This window comes from Gallus gallus, chromosome 20 (genome assembly GCF_016699485.2).
Source record: "Gallus gallus isolate bGalGal1 chromosome 20, bGalGal1.mat.broiler.GRCg7b, whole genome shotgun sequence".
NCBI classification, from domain to species: Eukaryota; Metazoa; Chordata; class Aves; order Galliformes; family Phasianidae; genus Gallus; species Gallus gallus.
Window position 1 is genome coordinate 10,972,391 of NC_052551.1, and position 17,252 is coordinate 10,989,642.

Consider the following 17,252-nt stretch of genomic DNA (forward strand, 5'->3'; position numbering starts at 1 on the left):
ACGTGCCAAGGGCCAAGGGCGTGCAAGCTGGGAGTTGCTGCTTCCCAGTTGCAGCCCCATCCTACAAGAAAGATGCCGGGCAGATTATTTTTTGCTGGTACAACTGGAAAAAAAGAATGATTTCGTATTACTCTGCGTTGGCTGGCCACTTAACAATGGGCCATTAGCACGGCTCAGCATGGGGAAGGGATTTATTTAGGACACACGGTCGCAAAGACAACCCGGCACCAGGTGCTTAATAGTGTTTTGGAGGTATCAGAGTGTTGCAGCGCTCAGAAAATGCAGCTGTAGGGAGTTCAGAGACTTTATTCTTCACTCCTGCAAAATCCCACAATACCAGCAGAGATTTCTCAACTCTGCCCTAAGCACAAAAGCAGCGTGGAGAAAGCAGCGGCTTTCTGGGGATGAAGTGCCAGCCTGCTCCTGGCCACAGCACGTCCCATCCGCCCAGCACTGCCCTGCGCTCGCAGCCCCCACAGGTCCAGGTTGTCCTGGTGCCACCCATACCCCTTCCAGGGCTCCTCAAGGCAGCCAGCTCCTGGTGCACCCCATCCCATTGGGGCTCAGGCTGATGGGTGGGAGCAGAACCAGGGGAACACACTGCAGGGCAGTGGGATGGGGGGTGGAGGGCAGAAGGATGGGGGCAGCAGGATGGGTGGAGGTGGGATGGGGTCTGCAGGGCAGGGGACAGCAGGATGAGGAGCAATGGGATGGGATCTGCAGGATGGGAGGCAGCAACACAGGGCACAGTGCAGTGAGGGACAATGAGATGGGGGCAGTGGGATGGGGGGCAGTGGGACAGGGCACACAGGGCAGAGAGCAGCGGGACGGGGGGCAGTGGGATGGGGGCTGCAGATATTCCAGGCTGGGAGCGGTGCTGGCGGCCGTCCTGTGCAGCTGCGAGGCTGCAGTGTGCCGAGGTGGAAGTAAAGAGTTACTGAACGAGCAGACATTCAATAATTCATGGTCACTGAACTGCAACAGGAACAACGACAAATAATAATACAGGAAAATGGGGAAAAAACGTGAAATCGTTAGGCCAATGGTTCAAGCATGAAAAGAGCGTGTCTGGGCTGCGGGGCGCAGTCACGCCACGTGGGGATGGAGGGGTCAGCACCAGCAGTCCCACGGCACCCCATGGCCCTGGCGCCCCATGGAGCTGTGCCTGCTGCCCCATGGGCTCTGCCTGCAGTGCTGTGCAGCCCCCAGCGCCCTCTGAGCCCGGGCAGCACGCAGGGAACTTGTTCACGTCTCCAGGAGGCACGGAAGGCAGTGCTGCTCTCCCTAATTTTAATTAGCGATGCTTACCACGGGAGTTGGCAAACATGGTTTAATTAGAACAGCCGGGCTCCCTCCACGTGCTGCACCCTCCCCAGGGTCAAGGGCAGAGTAGAGCAAGAGATACAGGGGCTGGGGAAGCTGGTGCTGAGCTCTGGTGTGGCCCCAAACAGTGCAGGGATGTCCCCATGCCCTGCACAGAACCTCTCCCCCCGGGCTGGGGATGGGGCGTACACCCAGGTATAGTGGCACGGCCTGTGGCCAGCAGGCACTGAGCAAGGAAATTTAATCTGCAGCTACAAGAAAGGCCGTAGAGTTTCTAGATGCATGAGCCTGCTTCTTCTGTCAAGAAGAAAAATAGGAGAGGGGCGTAGGGAATTAGACGAAAGCCACGAAGCAGAGTGGGAGGGTGGAAGGGAGTCAGGAGAGCGGCGGTGCGGGCACTGCAGGTGAGGCAGGGCAACCCCGCCTGGGATCCAGACCCCTCTGCTGCTAATCCTGAGCCTCACCCTCACCCTGAGCCTCACCCATCACCTGAGCCGCACAGCCACGTGCTGCAGAGATGGAGCTGCTCACGCCAAGCCGGGTTCAGCGGTTTGGTGACAGGTTTACAAATCACCACCGCCGTGTGAAGAGGGAGCTTGGCTGCCTCGGCATTCATCCCCGCGCTAATTACTGCCTCCCTGAGGAACCCGATCCATCTTGCTGTAATTGACAAAAGGCAATTAAAAAGCAGTTGTGAATAAAGGGGGACATCTCTGGAGGGACAGGCAGGGGAGATTTAGGTGCGCCGCTCCCCGGCGCTCGGCCGCGCTCCAGCACCGCGGATGGGAGCGAGCTGCCCCATCCCACGCTGCGCCCGGCGCCCCGCAGGAGCCCAACCGGACCACGGCCCCGCACCCCCGGGACCCCCCGGCACCGCTCCCCGCCGGGATCCGCAGGGATACGGGGAAAGGAGAGCGGCGCAGCGCGCGGCCTTGCGGGAGACAAAGGGCAATCAGCAGCGAGTGGCGCGGAGCTGGGCGTGAAGAGCCGCTGATTGAGGAAGAGCCGCGTCAGTGCCTCTTGTGCGAGCATCTCCTGATTGCGCGTAGCAGCAGGTGCGGAGCTGCCGGCTCACCTGCCGAGCGCGGGGAGAGGCGCGGGGCTGCGCACGGGGACGTGCGGGCGCTGCGTGCGGCGCGGCTCGGCCCGGCTCGGCTCGGCCCGGCTCGGCTCCTGCTCGTTCTCAACGCGCGTGGGACCCCCCGGCCTCGTCCCGGGGCAGTGCCGTGGGTCCCCGCGTTGGGGCCGCTGCGGTGCGTGGCTCGGGAGGGGCCGTCCCGCTCTCCTGCGGCGGCAGATGGCACAATGTGCTGATGCCGGGATGTTCTCTGCCATCTGTTGGGTCTAATTGACTTCCTGCAGAAGTTCTTTAAAAAAAAAAAAAGAGAAAAAAAAAATTAAACCAGTCGCAAGAACAAAATTGTTAATTAAAAGGCCTTTTGATTAGCTAGACAAATATTTACCAATTAAGACTGACCCCGACCATTGTGTTGTGTTTTGTTTTTTTTTGTCCACAAACTCCACCATCAGCAGTTATCTCCACAATTAGGTTCGTGCCGATGATCCCCTGCGTGACCCTCTGCAGTGGCCCTGGGAGCTCTGAGCAGTGCGTTGCCCCCACCAGTCCCCAGAGCCACCCCAGCACATCCCTGCTTCCCCAGTGAGCAAACCAGTGCTGTGCAGCCTGCAGCCCCAGCAAGGTGCAGCTTTCAGCCCACAGGCTGTGTTCCAGAGAGAGCACGTGGGCAGGGGCTGAATCATCCTGGAGCAGTGTTTGGCTTTGGGGTCAGCCCACTCTGAGCCTCCATCCACCCCATGCTCCTGGTGAGGGGGTACTCACCGCACTGCTCCCAGCCCTCTACAGCAGCAGTGCCCATCCGTACACACGGCCCTTCCATACCTGCAGGTCCCAGGGACAGCCCGGCCCCATTCATAGCCCTGTGGGACCGCAGCCCCATCCCCACAGTGGAGGTTTGAGGTCTGATACGAAGCAGAACCCGGGGAGGGACGCGGGGTGCAGCGCCAGGCAGGCACTCCCAGAGCGGGTTGTCGATTTTAATGTGGTAAGAAATTGATGGATGATTCTGAGCGAGCGAATGTTCAGTGTAAATTACCCATGTTAGGCTCCAATCCGTGGCTAATTCATTAGACACACATTTCTACACAAAAATAAAAAGCCTTCTGCATGCATTGTTCACCGAATGCACAGAAAGAAAAGACGTGGGGAGGCGAGGCCGGCGCCTGACCCGCTCCTGTGCTTCCTTCCCAGCATCCCTGCTCCTGCGGGCAGCGCTCGGCCCATGCGCAGCCATAGGGTCCTGCTCCTGTCGGGGTGCAGGAAAAGAGCCCTGTGCTCCACACCTGGCAGCCGGGGTGCTGCAACAGCACATCCCCACCATCCCACCATCCCACCATCCCACCATCCCACGACCCAGCGCTGTTTGGAGCTGTACGAATGGAGTGGGAAAGCAAAGTGGGATTGAAGTAACGATGGTGCTGAACGGAGATGATTCCGTGCTGAAGGGCAATGTGGATCTTTAAAAAGTGGATAAAGGTGGAGAAGAACGGAGTGACGGCTCTTTAAAAATACAGAGATCAGCGGGCGAGGATTCACTTTTTTTTTTTTCATAAAAAGCTGGGGAATCTCAGGGGAGGAGCACATCCACGTCCCCAGCGCTGGAGCTGCACAGCTCCTCACACACGGCACCGGCACTGCCTGCCTTATTGCCATGGCTACTGCACTCTGCTTCTATGGAAAACTAAATATTGAACAAAGAGCGGTGCGTGGGGGATCCCACACCGCCCCGCAGGCAGCCCACGGCCCCACAGCAATGGGACCCACAGACAGGTGACAGCGGGGCTCAGAGCGGCCACATCGGGGTGTTGGGGTGGGGGAGACCCATTTTTGGGCAGCCGGGACCCTGCTGCTCTCCCATCCCCGCTGTGCATTTTGATTCGCCCCTCTAAATGTTCCAATACTGTAAAAGATCCATCAGAAACCTTCCACTCCAGAGGGATATATATTATCTAAATTTGATAAGACAACTTAATTTCTCTCCGTGTCTGTTACTGGCGATAAAACTGGGAGACTTTTATGACCCGGAGTCCTCTGTAAGATTGTCAGGAACTTATTATACAAGGTATAACTGGATTTCTCTCCACAGATGGCTCGCAGCCATGAGCTGTAACGCAATTCTGCAGCACATTTGGTGGAATAAATGCAAAGAGCTTGTTACAGTGAGTTAGATAAGGGAGACGGGAACACGGCTCTTGCAGGCTAATTCGGAATCTGATCTGCCTTTTCCCTTGCTGTGAAGGACAACTTGGAAAAGTGCATTTCATGCCAAGGAAGGAGCCAAGCACTTACCACGACCAGCAGCCAGTGCGGCACGGGACAGGGAGAGCCACAGCTGCGGTGTTGGTGTGCGGCCTCAGTTCCTGGCACAGAGGTCCTATGGCACAGCAGTTCTACGGCACAGCAGTGCTATGCAACAGTGGTTCCACGGCACAGCAGTTCTACGGCACAGAGGTTCTATGGCACAGCAGTTCTGTGGTACAGGGTTTCCATGGCACAGGGATTCCATGGCACAGTGGTTCCATGGCACAGGATTTCCATGGCACAGCAGTTCCATGGCACAGCAGTTCTATGGCACAGTGGTTCCATGGCACAGTGGTTCCATGGCACAGGAATTCCATGGCACAGCAGTTCCATGGCACAGAAGTTCTATGGCACAGTGGTTCCATGGCACAGTGGTTCTTTGGCACAGCATTTCCATGGCACAGCAGTTCTTTGGCACAGTGGTTTCATGGCACAGTGGTTCTGGGCACAGCAGTACCATGGTACAATGGTTCTTGACACAGCAGTTCCACGGCTCAGCTGTTCTATGGCACAGCTGTTCTATGGCACAGCACTTCCTGACACAGCAGTTCCACAGAACAGCCGTTCTATGGCACAGCAGTTCCATGACACAGCAGCTCCTGACACAGCAGTTCCATGGCACAGCGGCTCCCTGGCAGTGCAGCCCCGTATGGTGCAGGAGGACATCGGGTCCCTCCCCGAATCCCTGCGGCGTTGCTCATCCTTCACCATTATCACACGGCCCATTCAGGCTCTGACCAGATAAAGACAGGTGATTTTTTATTTACTGATTTTTTTATTTCAGCATCCCGTGGGCAGGGTGCCACGCGCTGTGCTCATTTATCTCCATTTGCTCCCTCCCACCTCCCTTCCCTAATTCCTCAGCAGAGCTTTGGAGGTGAGAGCCTTATGTGTGCCATTCTCCTGCACACGGAGAGCAGTCTCAGCACCTTCTTGTAGGGCCCACAGTGGGGCTGTTGGCTGCCAGGGCAGCGGCCACAAGGACTGGGAATAGTGCTGGTCGTCATATAGACCATGCAGCTCCATGCAGCTCATTGCTCCTGTGGGGATGGGAGCCTTGCTCCGACCCAAGCTGGCAGCACAATGTGGCCACATTAATTCTGGGCGAAATGCGTCGTTACGTGCATCAGGTTTTGTGATGGAACATGTTTAAAATTCAATAGAAAGAAAGATTAAAAAATAAGTTTCTTATCTAAAGGAGCCATAGAGCCAGTGAGGAAATTATGAATGTCTCGTTGTCCAAGGTTAAAGAGTGAGAGCTGAGGCATGAAAAGGCAGGAGATAAGATGAAATGTTTTCTGTTCAAATGAATGGGCTCCACTCTGCTCCGTAATAAATGATCAGTGTCAATATGACAAATTAATTCTGCATTGAGCTCCATTCAGCGGGGAGGGGCCGGTGGGAGCATCTGAGCCCCATTTGCAGCCTCCAGCGGCCGCTTAACACAATGGGGCCAAGTGGAGATGTGCAATGTAATGTATGGGAGCAGCCCCCTCCCCCAGCCCCCCCACCCCCAGCACCTGCCCTCAGTGGCTGCACAGCAGGATCCCACCGGCGCCCCTGTGCCCCATTGCTCCTCCGTCCCTGTGCGCTGCGGGGAGAGCGTGGGGGACCCAAGGACGAGGATGACACATGCAGGGCTGGCAGCTGCGCTCCTGCAGCAGAGCTGTGCCAGCACGAGGAGCTGCTGGCAGAGCCGCCAGGTGACCCTGCGGAGGAGATCGGACCTTTTAAAGGAGACAGTGACAAATGATGCTCCTCTCCGGCTCGCCGAGGCACAGCAGGAAGGGGCAGCGAGCTGCTGCCAGGAGCTGCGGCTGAAGGTCACCGGGAGCCCAGCAGTGCGAGGGGACCCCAGGAGGTGGCATGGCCCCCAGCAGCCACCAAGCCCAAGGCTGTCCCCGCAGTGCCAAGGACACAGCCGTGCACCGGAGGCCACAAGGAGCCGATCCCACTGCAGTGCCATGCTGCACCCAGATGCATTCTGAGACCGAGCTGCTGCACTGCTGGTGCCCCCTGGGCTGCGTGCCCACTCCTGGCAGAGCTAACAGCATTCCTTGTCTTGTTCCGAGAATGCTCAGCTCACACCAGGACCAGAATAGAAGCAACATCTCAGCAGCTGAGATTAAAACAAGAAAATGAGTGTAGAAACAATGTTTGTTAAAGGGAAATTGCTAACATAATCCTCAAAGGATTTTTCCTTTTGACTTAAAAAAAAAATAAAAAAAAAATCTAATATCTTCATTTCCATACCTTTTTAAAGCTAATTTGTGGAAAATTAAAATGGTGAGCCCACAAAGGCTGTGGTTTAATTGAATCTTGCATCAGCCCTTGGTGAGCAGTCTCTCTTGGATTCCTTGATTAGTTCCCTCCATTAAATCATTTTTGCATCGTTTAGCTGAGATACTGTCTTCTGGCTGGTCTGGGACTCGGGGACCTGGAGAACTCCATCTCCATCTGAGCAGATGTAGAGCGACGTGCCGTGCTCTGGAGAGCCGCTGTGGTTGGACTCGCGTGGCGCCGGGACTCACCGCAGTGCCTGCCGGCCACAGCAGCGGATCCATGCGGAGGAGGGCATGGGATGCTGCAGGGGCACAGCCTCGTTGGGAGCCCCGCTCCTCACCCACACACAGCAGCCGGACCACAGCGCATGGAGCCGTGCGGATCTCAGCGCTGCTCCTCCGGCTGAGCATCCTTCTGTGAGCGCCAATAAATCACACCCAGCGGGGACGGCTTGTAACTTAGTGGGAGAACATTTACAGCATCCCTGTCCTGCGGCACTCCAACCCCGCGGGGACAGCAGCACTAAATCTCGCTGAAGGCAGCATGGGCCCCGCAGCACCGTGTGCTCCTCCCGGCCCCAGCGCTGCCCGCAGCCCCCTGCCTGCCCCGGTGGCCCTGCCAGGCTATCATGTCCTGTAGATTAAAACAGATTTATATAAAGTCCTTTTCACCCCATTAGATTACTCTGGATTAACCTTGATCTCAGTAATAGATGCTATAAATGTAAGTCCCGCTCAGGGGGATTTTATCCATATGTTCTTGGAAGGCAGAAAGTAGATAAATTCTTAGAGAAGGTCTTACGGAGCGATTAGGAAGATTTAACCTCTTCGGAGCCAGCCGGAGCCGCGGGCCCCATCCAGCATCCCCCTGCAGCACAGCCCCCGGCGCTGCCTCGGGGTGCCCAGCTCTGCTGTAAGGCCATGGGTTTGCACCACAGCAGCTCCTTCCGAGCACTTCAGGACTGGGAGTGCCCAGGAGGAGGATTACCAGCAGCACCCCGCACTGCCAGCGAGCCCTGCAGAGCCAGGAGGCTGCCGCTGCCCTTGATTTATAGCTCTGGCTTTCACGAGATTGTCATGCTTTTTTCCAAAAGGCTGTTGGGCAGAGCAAATTGCAGCTCCTTCGGTGTTTGAAAGCTAAGAAAGGGTTGATGCAATGAGCGATGAAGGCAGGGTGAGGAAATTCAAGCGGTCGCCTTTGAGGGAGGAGGCTTTCCCCCCGTGCTGCCCCAGCGCATCGCCACGTGGCACAGGGCGCACCAAAGCTGCGCTCGGGAGGGCTGTGCCCGGAAGGGGTGGCAGCAGCCAATATTGATCCTCCACCCCCTTCTGCTGCTGTTAAATTGCTCCAAGCGTGGGCTGGAACTGGTCGGGAGCAGTCTGCCTGCCCCAGCACATCGCTGCAGTACTTGTAGGAGGCAGCGTGTGCCATCGGGTCCTCCTCAGCTCCAGGGCGAAGCGGCTGTGACTGCTCCCACGCAGCACTCAGTGGGGTCGGGGCTGCTGCCAGCAGCTCTGCAAGGAGAATCTCTCTGACAACCCACTCCTCGCTGGCCCCGAGCAGCACCACCGACTGCACAGCACCGCAGCGGTGCCGACTGCCGCATAATGCTGCTGCCACCATGAATTTGCAGAGCAGCTGTCTGCGCCCTGGCGGGTGGATGGCACAGTTTTGAGGGCTCTGCATGCAGGCTACACCATGCTGCACCGGCCCCGTGCTCCAGCTCTGGAGCCCTCCTTGGGACAGGGCTGCCACAGCAGCACTGCTGGGCTTGGGTGTGCCAAAGTGCCATGTGGTGCTGCGAGAGTCCCCTGTGCCCCCAGAGGCACACTGGGATGGATGGTGACCACGAAGCGGGGCAGCATAGGGGCTGCAGGGGGGGCTGTACTGAGGGGCAGGCCGGGCCCCGTGCCAGCCTTGTGACTGCATAGCTGAGGAGCACAGAGAGCCCCATGCCCGCATCCCAGGCTGTGCTGTCCCCAGCCACCCCCTCGGGCACCAGGACTCGTCCTGCCATGCTCCCTTCCCAGGGGAGAGGGAGGTCTCACTGAGATGCACGGAAATTCTGCCTGCTGCCATCAGCTGTCACCTCCGATTCTGCTGAATATTTAAAAACTGCCTGAATCCGAAGTGACAAATCCATCATTGACCATCTGCCACTCTGCACGGTCACCCTGCAGCGGTCCCTGACATTTCCAGTTCTGCCCTGACACGAGCCAGTAACTTGGAGATGAAAGGCATCAGCTTCAGCAGGCTGACAGGGCACTGCCTGCTGCCAGCCCCTGGCCTGCTTAGCAGCTCAGGCAGAAGGGGCAGCTTGGGTAGGAGAAGCCCTCCCTGCCTGGCACAGGTGGGTGATGAGCTGTTGTCTCCTGCCAACCCCCAGCTCCACGCTGCCGACACAGCCCAACGTGTGGGGCTCCTGCCCTGCTCCCCTGCTGCAGAGCTGAGAACCACAATCCCACTGCTCTGCTGTGGAGGCCCCCTCCCTCTCACTGGGTGAATGCTGCCCCTTTGCCCCCCAGACAGAGCATCACTGCAGGCACGCCCACAGCTCTCCCTGAGATGGTGGGAGGGAAGAGGCTGTTTGACCCAGGGTCACTCCAAGAAAAGGAACTGGAGTTAATTGCCACTCATCCCTTTAGCACAAAGCACTTGTGCTGTTCTGCTCTGCTCAGCTGCAGCAGCTCCCACAAATCCCACGTGCAGAGCCTCATCGCTCCCTGGCTCCACTGGGGTGGGGTGGGTTGCCCCCCAGGAGCTGCTCCCCAAGCTGGGTGCAGGAGCATTAAAGCAGGCACTGCACAACCAACTCGTGGGGCTCCCCACCGCCTCTGTGGGTCCTCAGCACCAGATGCGATGGCGCATTGAGGTAGCACCAGCAGGGGGTGCTTGGGGCCGGGTCTCTCCACCCCCAGCCTGGCTCGGGCCCGGGCAGCAGCAGGACTGCAGGAGGGCTCCCGCTTGCGACTTGCTCCGTACTTGTAGCTGGCACAGAGCTGCAATTTACAATCAACCTGCTGTTTGAGCTAATTGTGCTGTAATTGCTGAGCTGTGTTCCCTCCTGTTTCACCGGAGAGCAGCGATTCTCACGCACCTCGGCAAGCAGACATCCACTGTTGGCCCCAGCGCTCGGCCCGCCTGCTCCCAGCCCAGCTGTGCTCCGGGCAGAGGCAGCTCTCCCTCCCCTCCCTCTGCCAGCAAACACCATCTCCAGTGCCTGGAAGCTGCCAGAGCCCCCGCTGGAAGCAGCTGCTGGAGGGTGACCAGGCACCGCTGTGCCGTGGGATGCGCAGGCGCCAGGGCACTGCTCCAGGAGATGCCCCTGCCTCCCTGGGAAGGCAGCTTGCCAAGGTTTCGTTTGGATTAGATAAACGGTGTGCAAACAGAGGAGCACAGCAGATCCTGCCCGAGCTGTGGGGATGGGCAGGACGGGGCTTGGGATGCCCAGTGCCCCACGGCAAGGTGATGCTGAGTGCTGGTGGAGAAATGCCAGGTTATCAATTGCAATTAAAGGACACCGTCGCTGCAGGGGCTGGGCTGGCTCCCGGCAGCTCCCTGTCACCCCCCTGTGCTGACTCCACAAAACCTGTACATCCTCTGTGCTATTTTAAATTCCCATCTTTAATAACTCAGAGACGTCGGAACCCACAGGGCAGTGCCAAGGGGACGTGGGACGATGAGCACAAAGGGAAACAGTCCCTGGAGGCCGGGGCGGCTGCTTGGGGGCTGCGGAGGGTCCTGGGGCTGGGCTGGGCTGGAGGGGAGGGGGAAGGGGTGGGAGGGAGCCCGGAGCCGGCAGCACTCAGTCCCGCAGGGGTGGGGGGTCGGCAACCCTGGGACGGCGGGTGTGCAATCAGCGCTAATCAGGGAGCGGAGTAATTGCCGGGCTTCCTGCGGGGAGCTGACGGCTCTGCTGGGTGCTGCGGTGGGATGCTGTGCCCAGCTGGCACCACGGCCGTGCACTGCCATTTACCAGGAGTCTATTTGCAAGGCGGCGCTTCCCACGGTGCCCACGGTGTCCACACTGCGGCCATGGCACCGCTGTGTGCGTGGGGCTGAGCAGGACACCCCCAGCCCGTCCTCCTTCCATCACACATCTCCTCCTGACGTGCTGGGGCCTATGTAAATTCCCACCGTAATTACACTGAGAGCCATCAAACTATCTAATTTAATTTCTTTGTGAAAATAAATAGCTAAAGTGGCCCTAGGTACACGCATAAATACTTCAGCTTTATGTTGGGCCCGTTATTACTTCTCCCAGCTTGTGTGGTTGTAATGCACACTTAATAAGTACATATTTATTGCACGTCTCATCCTGGTGGAATTGTGAGGAGTTTTTGCTGAGTAAGCAGGAAAACAGCTTAGCCCGTAATAAAAAAAAAAAAGAGGGAGGGAGTTAAAGGAAAATATGCCGGGTAATTAATGATCAGGCTTTGAACAGCCATAATTTTTTATTAAGCAACTATGCAAATATGGCGTAAGCGGCGGTGTTAGTGTTTGAGGCCTCTTGGAGCATTTATGGCTGCTGTGCAGCAAGGCTATCCCTCTTTTCCTTCGTGCTTGCATGCACAGACACACAAAGGTGAGCAAACTGCAGTGTTTTGGAGTGTTTGCCTTTCTGCCTCTGCACGCAGAAGAGCAGCCCCTGTTCCCTCCCTGCGTCCTGAGCCATAAGGAAGGGACAGGCACCTGTGGCTGGGGAGAGCAGCAGCGCTGTGGCAAAGCATGCAGCCGAGCAGCAAGCTGGTCTCCTCATTAGCCCTCGTTAGCACGTGGCTGGAAGACAACATGAGTTTAAATTAAGAAGGCGTCGCAACGGTCCCAACTGTGTTACCACTGTGTTCAGGAAGAGCCCGACAGCTGCTATTTAATATACCTTCATGATCTGTCAGGGCATCCGCGTGCCGTGTGGAGCAGTGGCTGTGCTCAGCATGCACGTGGCTCTGCTGCCGCCGATGCCCACACAGAGGTGGTACAGAGGTGGGCGGCCACACGGGACGTGTGGCCGCCCACCTCTGTACCACCTCTATGTGGGCATCGGCGGTGGCAGATGGAGCCCCTTTCTGCACAGTTTGGGGACAGGGCCACAGCTCTACCACTGGGCATAGGCGTGCTGCTCCATCCCCAAACCGCCCTGTGCTGCTCTGCATGAAGGATGGGCTGGGTGGCAGGGGAGGGATGCTGGCACGGCGCTTAGGCTGCGCCTTCCTTCACTGTGAGGCTTGATGATGACTCCCACTGACACGGGGCAGCTGGTGACTGTCATGAGAAGGAGGAAAAGAAGCTTTTTGCTTGTGGCACAGTGGGAGCAAACGTGGGCGCGTGGGGGGAGCTCTGTTGCCAGGAGCAGCACCTACCCCCAGGCTGAGCAGCACGCCCATGCCCACGCTGATGCCTGCTTGCTGCTCCCCCACCTACCCGCAACCTGCAGGAGCAATGCCTGCCCTGTACAGGAGGGCTGGGGCCATCCATCCTGCAAACAGGACCACATTATCCCACATTGCATCCTGCCTGCACCCACTCTGCTGCAGGTTGCACACCCCCACGCCCTGGGAGCATCCTGGGGTACACCGCAGTGATGTGAGTGCACTCCATCCCCACACACCTCCTGAATTCAAAGGTGGTAAATGGGAGAAGGAAAGGTCATCTTCCCGGCCCCCCTCCATGCAGGAGCAGAGCTACAACACAGTGCTCAGCACAGACCTGCTGCCTCAATTATTTATAGGTACCATGGGTAGAACATGTTTTAATGACATTTGTGCTGGAGCTCAGCAGTGCGGATCTGCACTGAGCCAAAAGGAGTATGTCAGAAGCTTTATGGATGGCGAAAGCAGCATGTCAATCACAGCAGCAGGCTCACCTCGGTCCTGCACCGTGCTTCCCTGCCCTGCCACCCCGCAGCCCCGTGATGGATTGATGGGCAAACCCACGGACTCACGGTCGTAAGTCACCGGGCTTTTTTATGGGTAAATCACAAGTAATAAGCTTTCCCACTAGAATTAGAATGACATCCTGGAAAATTATGTTTTGGTTTTACAGCAGATGACAGAAAGCAATGGCCTCGCCGGTGCCTGTTCTCCTTTTGGGCTGCCAGGGCTGGGCAAGACCACAGCACTAGAGCAGCCCTGGCTGCTGGGAACCTCTGCCATCCTCCACCCATCCACTGCCTCTCCAACCACCCCACATCAGCGCTCCTCCTGCCCCATAGCCAGGCTGGAGCACAGCAGGAGAAGGTTGTGCAGCCATGGGGTGGGAGAGGATGGGGAGAAGCAGGGAAATGTGCCAGCACGCAGGAGATGGAGGGCACAGGGCAGCACTGCACTGACCCACAGCTGGGCCAGAAGGCTCCACACATGGTCACCTTTACCTTTGGTGTTGGCACCACTGGAGACATCCTGCTGAGGACCCAGGACAGAGAGCTGCAGTGCTGCTCCATCTCTCCCAGGCACACAAGAGCAGGGTTCGGTCTGGGATTTGAAGCTAATTGGCCCTCATCTCTCTTTGCATTTCTTCTTGCAGAATGTCATTTTCTTCAGAAAATGCTCTTTTGCAATTACTGTGAATTACACATGAAAAGCGAGCGACCACATATTGATTGGAGCCCAGGAAAAGCACCAGAGCCATTTAGACTAGATTAACTTTTTTCTGGAAAATGGTTTCACAGTTATTTAAGAGATTAATCAGTTCATTTGAGGTCGTTTACCATTGTTTCCGTGGCCAAACACCTCCCAGCCCATGCCTGGCTCATTCCCTCTCCAATGTGGGCAGAGCTGAGCCCTTCCCGTGCAGAGGGCAGGGCCCCACGGCAACTTTTCAAAGCGTTTCTTTTCTTTGGGTAGAAAGTAGAGAAGTCAAATGGGTCCTGTGGTGGAATATTTTCCAAATGTCAACACAATCTGTGCAACATTATGGCTAAATGTGATAATCTTAATGCCTGGCTTCTTAATGTCAGTGGCACTGGATTCTGATGGATTGACAGACAGCTGGAATGACACGCAGTCATGGCTGATAAGGGCTCTCTCCGGGGAAATCACAGCTTTTTAAAGATGTTGGCAGCTACTAGCAAGTACCTTTTTTATTTAAAAGGATTACAAGCATTGATTGCACTTCCTGTTTTCTTTTTATCACGTTTCTGCACCAAGTGAAGCTTGAGCAGCGAGCTGAGCCTTTCAGACAATTATATTGGAATAATGAAGGCGTGTCATGTTGGCTGTAATGAGCATTTTCAATGCCTAATTTGCATGTGGTGTGAAGGGATTTCGGCAGCTGCCGGCTCCTGGCTGAAGGTGAGCGGCCTCTGACCGCATGGAGCTGCTGGGGCTGTAATGGCCATGGATGGCTCTGTTAGCAGTGCTTTCCCCAGCAGAGGAGGGATTAAAACCTCTCCCATTACTGTGGTTAAATCAGTTGGTAGTGGGACACATTCTGCTCAGGTCGGCTGATGCCATTAGCGGACAAAACTCAGGCTCACCTGAGCAGCCCTTCTATGGCAGCAACACAGACAGATGGAAAACACATCTACAGCAGCACGGCGTGGCTACCGCCCCGTGCTGCAAACACTCACTGTCCCTGGCAAGAGATGAGGGATGTCTAAGAACAAGTGCTTGGCATCCCACCACCACCAACTGGCAGAGGCAGCAGGAGAGAGGCGGTGGCAATGCGCCGAGCGGCACAAAACAGAGGAGCAAATGCTGTGGACTCAGCTTCTGCTTCTGCTGTGCCCCTCCTTGTTGCCCACTCACAGCATGAGAGCCATCCTGCAGTTGGGGCAGTGAGCCCTCTTTCTTTCTGCTTTGCTGTATTGGTACAATGGCTGCATCTCCTGATTGCAGCAGATCCTGCCCAGCTGTATGGGATCCCACTCTGCAAAGTCCAAAGTCTTTCCCTGAGAACTGGAAGGATAGTCAATGAACCCACATTGCTCTGGAGGAGGATCACCAGGCTCATCCCACACTTGGGCTTTCCTCCAGCACAGGGCTGGGGGCTTGGGCAGCTCAGGACACTTTGCAGGTGTTGGGGTGAGCAGAGAGCCCAGCAGGGACCCCGAGGGCAGTGTTCACATTGCAGAGCAGGTGCTTGCAGCGAGCACAGCTTTTTGTCCAGCTGCAGCCCCTCAGCTCTCTGCTGTGAGAAGAAAACCCAAACAAGGTACAGCTGCTGTCTGCACTGAGCAGGAAGTGCAGAGATCCCAAACTGAGATTATTCCGAGCAGTGAGAATCTGATACCTGCCCTAGAGGAAGCTGAGGGCTTGGTAACCAGCAGGATGTGGGGAGCCGTGCTATCGGCTGTGGCAGAAGTGGTTAAAGCAGACACTTGCTGGTGATGGAGCGGCTGCTTGGAGGATTTTGGGGAAAGCTGATCACTTCCACAAGCAGCAAATTACCCAGGCAAGTGGGAGGCCGAGGCTTTGAGGCCTTGCTTGCTCTTGGATACAAGAGATGTATTTTTCTCCTGGGAGTGCAGATATCAGTGCCTTTCTCATTTCCCCTAAACAATTCCAGCAGATCATATCCATCTTTTGCAAATACCTCCCAGAGGAGGCTCTAACACCTCGCCTGCTGGAGCAAAGGCATTAAAAGTAACATTGCTCAGCACTGCCAGGGCCAGGAGATGCAGTGCCCAGTGCCACTGTGGTATGCAAGCACAGGGGCATAAACTTTGCAGGACATGCTCAAAACAAACCTGTGGCAAACGCTGCCATCCCCAGGAGCAGAGCTACTGCTCTTTAGCAAAAAGCAGCATGCACAGTGGCACCGCAGAGCTGCCATGGTCCTGCAGAGCAGCTGAACAGAACTGACTTTCTCCAGGCAAAGAAATGCCAAAACATGCTGGTGGCAGTGAGCGGTGAGGTGCTCTGCAAGAAGCCAGGGGCAGCCATGCAACTACTAAAGAAAGAAGCGTGCGTATGGAAAGAGGAATGCCTATAGAAGCATTTCTTCAGAAGGGGCTGTGCTGAGAGGGCATTGCATGGAGCTCTCGAAACATCTTCATAGGTGCTTCTGCAATCAGTGCTCTCAATAATCCTCCTCTTCTAGTGAAGGGTCTGATTCTGGCTGGCAACGCATTGCTTTGAGTTCTCTTCATTCCCTCACAGTATCAGGACACAAATCCTCTTATGTGGCCCAGACCCAACACACCCAGTGTTGGGCGCTCATTGCCCCTTTGTTAGGAGCACATCAACTGCAGGCTGCTCCCTCTGTCAGTGGGAGCTACTGGGACAGCCCAGCCCCCAGGGCGTCGCACAATAAATACACTGCTTGTCCTGGTGCCTGATGGTGGGCAGCAGGACTCAGGGACCCCGTCTCTGCTTGTTGCAGCTGAACAGGAGAGCTCCGGGCTGGAAACCCAAGGTGCAAACGCACAACAACTGTCAATAGCTCTGCAAACAGCCACTGGGGCCAATGTGTCCAAAGCACACAGCTGGGAGTGCAGTGCTGACACACTTGCTGCGTGTGGGCAATTAACGGCAATGATTGCAAAAAGGCCTCCTCACTGTTGGCAGTTACCAAAGCACTCACTGCAACTGTGAAAAGAGAAACAGCTGTACATTAGGAGTGGGCAGCGCACCTTCCCTGTCTGAACCCCTGTGCTCCCTTCTGGTACAGCATCTCACCGACAGCTGCCATCAAAGGTCACCAATGCCTCTTGCTTGCTATGAAGTGAATCCTCAGGGGAGCAGGATGGGAGCAGATGCACGAGGATGGCAATGGATATGGAAAACTTCAAGACCTTTGGGATCAACAGCCTCTTCCAGAGCAAGGCTGCAAGATGCTACTTAAATGACTGTTGGTTTATGGAGAGGTTCACTTTCTCCCCATGTTATCTACTGACCTACACTGATGCCACCACCAAGCTGAGCATCCCCCTGCATCCAGAGCCTGGCAGCACCCTGGCCCAGGACAGCTCATGCCGTTGGCACATTGCTCATTTCCCAGTCTCTTGCCATCAAGAAAACCACCAGCAATTGTTTTGGCTGCGGTCAGGATAGGGTGTCCTTTATTTACATCACTTCAGTATTAAAACTGGGTTTGAAGGAGATTTTTTTTTTCTTTTTTTCTCTTTTCTATTTTTTTTTTTCTGCAGCTGCTAACGGAATGCTGCAGCAATACACACGAATATGGGTCACGGTGACAGAACCTGCGAGCAATCGATGCCCGGTGCCAGTGACGGTGGAAAGAACGCGATCAGCACCCGTGCTTGGACAGCTCCGGGGCGCCGGGCTGCGCCGGCAGAGCTGCGTTAAGGGTTGGTGCTCCCACGAAC